We start from the raw sequence: 8114 nt of genomic DNA, 5'->3' as shown, positions 1-8114 counted from the left end.
GCAGAGGACTTTATGCTCTGAGCGAGTAATTACACAACCCTCCAGAAACAAGCAGACAGCTTTTGTTTTTTGTTTTTTATGTAATTATAGTGTTGCTTTTACAGTTTCAACCAAACAATAGTCTTTGTTCATTTTTATCAAGCTTTTGTTGTAACTTGAAAACACATGACCTTTCTGATCATTCACACTTTAATACACACATCAAATGAATTCCTGCTCACCTCCACCTTATTGAATGGTTCTTCTATTTTTTTTTTTTAAAGCTGGAAATGAGAAACGACCTGAACAAATGTTAAATTAGAGGTATTTGTATATAACATACTTCACTTTTGGTTGACTGGTATTGAAACAAATGCTCAGTGGGGTGATTCTTAAAGGAGCAGGGTCACGGCAGTCCGGCCCAGCATTGTCAGAGTTAACATTTCCTGGCACTCAGGACTGGAAGCAAAGCCACACCCCTAAATGTATCAACATGATCCAAGAAGCAAAAGTTGAGGAGTAAACACTTTTGATTGGCCTAAAACCTTGAAGCCATACCCACTTATGAACAAAGCTACACCCTACATAAAAACTGAGAGCAGTCATGAATGAAGCTCAATTATTCCGCTGCTGGGGATGTGCCAAAATGTTGTTCTGCTTAAACGAGACTCTTCACTGATATAATGCATTTGAAACACTTATTTCATGGCGGTAATTATCTTTAAAGTTGCTTTAAAATTACACGCCAGCACATTTAAAACATGGATCATAAAAGTTCATAAAGCTGTTTGTTTAGTTTTTTATTATTATTTTATGGAGCTATCTCATAACTACATTGAAAAAATGACTGCATTGAAATTGAATATATGAAAAGTGACTCCTGATGGATATTCCAAGGCATAATAATGCTAATTCATACTGCTCAAACATGCAGCCTGGACAGGAACATCTCTGAAGCCGGTGCGCCGGTGGAGACTCCGAGCCGGGGCAGCAGCAGCAGCAGCAGCGGTGTGTGCCAGTGTCTGAACTGGAATCAGGTTTCCCTGGCAGGCTTAGGGGTTTGGGGCAGAGGGAGGTTACTGAGGGTGGACACGGAGGCCCTCATTCCTGCACTGTGTAAAGAGGCACCTGTTGCAAACGCATTCCCCTTTGTAACTCAATCACACGTCAGACAAGGAAAAGAAAACTGTTATTCCAAAGTACCGCTTCATTTAAATCATGCCGTTTTCAATTAAGTTAAAGGACAATCCAGCTGGCTCATAAGTCACTGAAGCCATCTGCTCTGTTATCTTCGCTGCCCGGAACGGATGCACGTGAAAGAAAGGTCTGCAAACATCGGGAGCTCGCAGACGTATTGGATGCTTTGAATTAGGTACAGCACGAGGTACTCGCAGATGACCCAGTGACCCCGCCAGAGGCCGCTGACACAGTCAGTGTTACTGTAAGTTCACTTTATTATCTGTCTTATTTTCCAAAAACTTAAACAGAAGCCTGACCTGACCGCTGTGGAGTCTATCTGCACACCCTTTTCCTCTCATTCTGCTTTCCTCATGTGAATATCTCCCCACAAAAACGTTGCAGGACAGATGAGAAATCTTCAACAGGAAAAGCAAACACCTTTAACAACTCATACTCGACATGTCAACAGCCCACTTCAGGGAAAAATCAATGCAATTACAGGGAGAACATGCAAACCTCCCACGGAAAGGAAGGTTGACTCTCATGTTGAAATACTAATACGTTACATTTTAGGTACTAGGTCAGAAAATACCATTGTCTTGTTTCTGTGACAACATAAGCCGATGAGACACGTTGATGGTTTGTTCAACACCTGTTTGATACCAGCTATGGATTTATGTGGAATCTGATCAAAAATGAGATCAGTGGTATCACAACTGGAACAAGGAAGCTGTGAGGAACTGCATTCCTGTTTAAATTAGGTAGAAATCAAAACATTTCTTTGGGCTAACTGCAAAATGTGATTAACAAACAGCTAACTGAGGATCCAGCCTGTTTTTCAGTGAAGAAGTACATTTATTTTGGTAGCTCCTCACTGACCAATTAACTGCAAATACATTTAAGCACATTTAACTAAATACACTCAACATTTGTTCGTTTTCAAAACAAATGCAAAGCCATAGCAGGGGGATCTCACTTGAAATATTCTGTAAACAGGGTCTGACACTGGCGTGTAGAATCTACAGTCTCTCATCATTTGATATGTTGTGCCTCAATCTGTGTGATCTGCTAAAAAATGTCCAAATTTGTGTTTGATGTACAGGAGTTCCTCTTTGACAGTTCTGAGATGGAAACAGGGTCTAACATTGTTTATCATCCAGCTGTTGAACGGAAATGCAGAACTGTCACAGTAAAGAAATACTTTTCTGAGCTGCGTCTCATTATAACGAGATGGTTTTCTGATTACAGTTCACTTCTGGCATCAATAACTTTTCCATGAAACATCATCAACACTGAAACAAAACCTCTTTCCCATCGGTGTGAGGTAGACAATATGTTACATGTTCATTTTAATCAAAAGTAGCTTTCTTTCCAGTTACAGAAATCACACCAGTCTGGATGTGCTGCTGGTGTTGTTCCAAGTTTCACCTTTTAGCTGAGATCTGCAGGGGAAGTCTGCAAATTGCACTGGTACTGTAACAGTGATGAATGATACTACCCAAATATCTAATAATGCCACTTTCATTCTCTGCAGTGTCACCAAAATATCTGCAGCCTTCACCTGTCTCCTGCTGATCATACTGCAGCACTCAGTTTGATATAAAACTTTTTGTATAGCTTTTTGATGGAGTATCAGTCTTCTACGTTGAAGCTGTTTTGCATTTTGCAGACGGTCCCTGAGCAATGGCTGGACAGCAAGTCTAGAATCTGTGGAGTGTAATCAGAAACCTTGTTAAAATGAGAAAACTATCTCATTATGATGAGATCACATCAGAAGAATATTTCTTCACTGTGGCAGTTGTGCTTTTCTGTAAACATGCAACTCTTCGATGGGGGAGTACGTGGTAAGTAGTGTCTCATTTGCATTCAGACATGCGCTCACACAAGTTAAGCTAAAGAGTGGCTTTTATGTCAGAATGAAAACGATGAAGTTAAGACTCATCCTCGCTCTTTTAACCGAAATTATGTCATCACTGTTGCATTAAGACGCCCATTATTGCAGTGTAATTAAATAAAATTACCTCTTTGCTATTTTCGTAGCTACAGAAAGCTAGCTTTGCTCTCACATCTCATTCAATAAAATTGCTCTTTAGTTCTGGGTTTCTTGGCGCCTTTACGCCTTGTGTGGCCAACTCGGACGGGACCCTCTGGCATTCCATTTTTTATGACACCCATGTCCAAGATGGACAGTCACAAGATATAAAGGGAATACTTTGTGATCAACAAAGTTTTCTTCATTGGATTTCTGTCATGCATCTTAATTGTACTGTCACCTATAGAAACCCAACATCGTAAAGCCCATCACAGCCTATAATTGACTGTGGCAAACTCTCTGAGATGCTGCAACGACAGCCAAGTATGGCTAAGTATGTACGTACTCTTGTACCACATGATGGCCATGTGCTCCTGTGCAGGAGTACAATAAAAACCACCATGGCTCATACTCAGAACAATCTTTGTGGCACTTAATCGAACATTTACTAGCTTTATGGATTTCTAAATGGCCGCAAGATTCATCCCATTTAAAAGTGCAATGTAAAAGTCACCAAAAACACTGGGGTCCTTTTAAATAGAGAAATCAAAGTTTAAGCATCTGAACTTTTCATTGTGCAGCCATGTCCGGAGTCCACTCCACTAATGTGAGCGGCATGTGTGAAAGTGTGTAAGGAAAGACTTCTTCAAAGACTAAGAGGTAACTGAGTACGAGAATCTAAAACAGGGCACAGCTGTTCACACAGGCCTGTCCCCTGGCCTGCCCCTCTCCCTGTGAAGGTCCAGGCCCGTGAACCCCTGGAGACCCCTTGGCAATAACGCTGTGGTCACATCAGCCCGACACTGACTACTGATGTTTCAGACAAAGACGGAAGGCGGCAGACATTCAGAGTGGCGGAGAAAAATAGTAGAGGGAATATAAACACAAAAACAAACGAAAAAACATGGTTGGTAATTTACTCTATTCTCAGGTGAGCTCAGCCTACGAGTTTCTCAGATGATTATCTTTATTATTATTATCTTGAAGAAATTAAGCAAGGTTTTTCTATTAATGAGCATCTTTTTGGGGACTCCCACAGATCAAACACTTTTGATGCAAATCTTTGAAGCATTTGATGCTAATTGGTGACTCTAAACTGCCAGTAAGTGTAAATGGGGGTGACTTTTTTTTTTGCACATTCATTTCAGAAAAGTTTCACATTTACATGGCAACGTTTTGAATGTGGGCTTAAAGTTATGGTACATCTGCTTGTGCATGTGCAAAAGACATATTTCTTACAACTTTATTAGCAGCGTTTCAGCCATCGACAGAGAAGAAGCCTGAGTGTTTTCAAATAGTTGCATTTCCCCCTGTTTACACGACGATGGAATCAGATCATTTCCCAAAAGTTCCACCTTGGGAACTGTTCTAAAAAAGTTGCATTCTGTGGGACTGTTGTCGTGTAAACAGACTACCAAAATGCAACGACAGTTTTGCGCTTTCAATTTAAAACGCTGTCGTGTAGATGGGTCCTCGATCACACAGATAATCTCATAATCTGCTGTCACTCATCGACAGCTATCAGATCACCACTTAAATCTAACATGGCAACGTGAGTTGGAAGATAGGTAAACAGGAGTCTACTTCCTGAAGTCTTACACAATAAAGGTAACGAAAAACCTGTATCTTCATTCTCATTTCAGTGTAGTATGCATGCTTTTGAAACAAACTTAAGTAGCAATTTTAAATCACTAGTGTTGTAATTCAACCAATTCTCTCAAAGGTCAAGTAAATGATCAAACCCAGAGATGTCAAACATTTTGTCCATGAGCCAAAACTGATGTACGAGCAGGTCCGTTTCAGCCTTGAGGGTGACATTGGAAAGTGCTAAAATGATGAATGCAAAATGAGCAGGACAGCACTGTTTATTTCATAGTCATAGAAATAACATGATCCTGAGGTCTGAGACATAAGCCAAGCGATCTGTGACATAACTGTAAATCATATCTATATTATAGCATTATAGCTTGGGACGAAACATAAGCATCAAGGTCATACTGTGAATTTCTGAAAACAAGCCTGCCAAAATCCTGTGCTCTCTGAAGCGTCAGGCTTTCGGCCACATTAGTCTGAAGAGAAACACTGCAGCTGCCCGGCTTTCACCAGCTGGTGTCCCCCAATCTTAAATGTGCCATCCCTGATGTAAACAAAAACCTGAAACTAACGCATTAAAATAAAATATCCACAAATAATGACAAGCAGGTACAATTTCATGTCCAACATGAGGTAAAGTATATGCAACACTGCCATTACTCTAAGGATTTTCTGATACGGTTCAAAAAGATGAAAGCACCGCGGGGAAAGCTTTTACAGACATTACAGGTATTTTAGTTGAGGCCTCTTAAGGGAGACATGGTCCAGGGGGAAATTAGCTTTTCAGGTACATTATGTATTTAGATATCTGACATTTTTAAGCCTAAAATTAGGCTAGTGGAGGATCATAAGCTTATCTTCAGCTCATTGAGTTGTCCATCTGCTCCAGGACAAGGCAGCATTTTTTCAACACAAAACAATTTTGCTCTCTGTGGTTCATATAATTAACCACGTTGCATAATCATTTCTTCACACAAAAATCAGGTATACGGCAGTCCCATTTCAAACATTACAAAGCTTTCTCAGAGTCCGTGTTTTCACTAAATGATGCAGTGACAAGTGGTTTTGTTTCAAAAGCTAGAGGGAGAGAAAATACAAACGGCCAAGGGGCAAAGAAGTATAGTTAAATCTTTAATTGGAGGCAATTTGATTCATTTAGCTGTAGTGGAGACAAGGAGTCCAGAGAGACAGTGCCTGAAGCGCTGTTTTTGTCATCTTCTTTTTGTATCAGTCTGAGTAATTCTTGTCCCCAGGGGCCGGCTGTCAGTAGCAAGGCTCCATGAACACATTCCTTCTGATCCAGGCCATTATCGGCCCATTCAGCAGCACTGGAGCCTGCTTACGTGGGCCTCTCTGCGGGCTGACCTCCTGGGCCCTCGACTGGGCCTGACTCAACACTCCCACTAATCCACACCTCAAAGACTACAAACACAAACTTAGATTAAAGTCTTGGGATAAAGTCAAAGCCGACCACATGAACATAACATGATCGGCACAAAACACTGTAAACGGTCTGGGGTCGGCGTGCGTTCGCACGCAAACAAAATATACACGCATCATGTGCAACGATGAAAATGAATGTTTTGATAAGAATGACGTTTAATTAGTTTCAGCTATTTTAATTGATGCAGAGATAGTATTTTGTTGAAATCACCGGACAATTCTGTTGACTGTAAATTATAAAGTGTGTCTTCAAGAAAATGTAGCATGCCTTATTTTTTTTTTTTTTGTTTTTTTTTTCTTGCATCTCAGTATGACGGCCTCCAGTCTCATTATTCTTCTGGAACATCTTCACTTAGTTCGACATTTTTATGTCGATATGCAACATAATCGCTGGCTGTCAAATCAAAGTTGTACCACAGGTTGTCTTGTGTGGGCGCCATCTTGCCCGGGGGCCTCCAAGCAATCCACCAGGGACTTTCCTGTTGCAAACTGCCTCCATCGAGTACACACTTGCAAACTCATTGAAATGTATTAAATCATAACAGTTGTCATGTATTTTCAATACGCTTCTATAGTCTGCCTACAGTATAGGAGCTAATTGCAATTATGAAATAAGAACTACCACAAAGGTATAATCGACTGCATATTTGCTCTCAGCTCATTTGAACTGTCTAAATGTGCCGAACGGGTTCATAAATGCTGTGTTGTGTTGTGCTGTGGCGCCCATGGCCATCCATACAAGCAGTGAAAAAAATCAAAACACTGTTCCAGAGCAGCGCTCGAGCCAAAAACAACTGGCAGCAAAAGGACTTTCGCACTTTTTGAAGATATCATTTACTCAGATGTAAATGCTCTGCAGCGTCTCTGTTTTCTCCCGTCACATTAGTCTGACCCAACTTTTTTACATGTGCACGGATAACAAAAGAAAAACACAGTTTTTCGCAATAATAAGCTTTGATCCTGCTTTAATGCGGCGTTCGCTGGTTTCAGTTGCGTTTTAGTGAGTTTCTCTAGTATCTGTTTTTAGTGCCGTGCTTCGACGGTGGTAGTTTACTGCATAAAGTCAGGAGGGGGGAAGAGAAACACAACAGAGAACACAGGCACTTAGTGTGAACCACTGTACTTTTTTAATGTTTCCCAAACGCTAGTAAATCTAACCCTCCTAAAATCCACAGTTAAACATTTTGCCAACTATGACATCACTCGCACGCAGGGACGTTTTACGATTTTTTTCAGGCAGACCGAGGCTGGGCGGCTACAGAGTCCGGTTTTAAGTTGAATCGCCACATTGAGCAGCAGAGACCAGTTTGAGAAGCGAACACATTCACTCCAGATCCGAGTGACCAACTCGGGCGTGACACCAGACGCTTGGTAGCTCGGAGATGACCTTTTGTTGTCATGGATGTAAGTAAGCATCCAAATAACATCTTTGAACTGGTTGGATACATTAAGAATCACCGCACAGTAACACAAGACGCAATCCTGTAACGTAACACTTAATAAAGACGTCGTGTACGAAATCAGAACTCAGTAAGAAACGCATTAAAATAACTGTTGTGTAATGGCACAAAGCCACGTTGACACAGTAATATTTCGGTCCATATTCTTAGTGTGATGGGAGACTATCGTCATATGACATGCAATGACATTTAAGTGCATCATTTATTTTTCTAAAAACTACAAAATAAAACAATAAAAGCAATAATTACAATCACATTTGACCTGGCATTTGAAGAAAAGTTAAAGCAATATGTATTATACTTACAATTTCAAGCACATGGATTCATATGTCTTCAGTGGATAGTTTAGAAGATGTAGGAATTTTATGGTGTAAATCTAAATGAAGTATGGACTGGATTGCGTCTCTTTACTCTGAGGCATCGCCATT

The sequence above is a fragment of the Salarias fasciatus genome, chromosome 7 (genome assembly GCF_902148845.1).
Source record: "Salarias fasciatus chromosome 7, fSalaFa1.1, whole genome shotgun sequence".
Lineage (NCBI taxonomy): Eukaryota > Metazoa > Chordata > Actinopteri > Blenniiformes > Blenniidae > Salarias > Salarias fasciatus.
The sequence above is the reverse complement of the archived record's forward strand: the minus strand, read 5'-3'. Positions refer to the sequence as shown.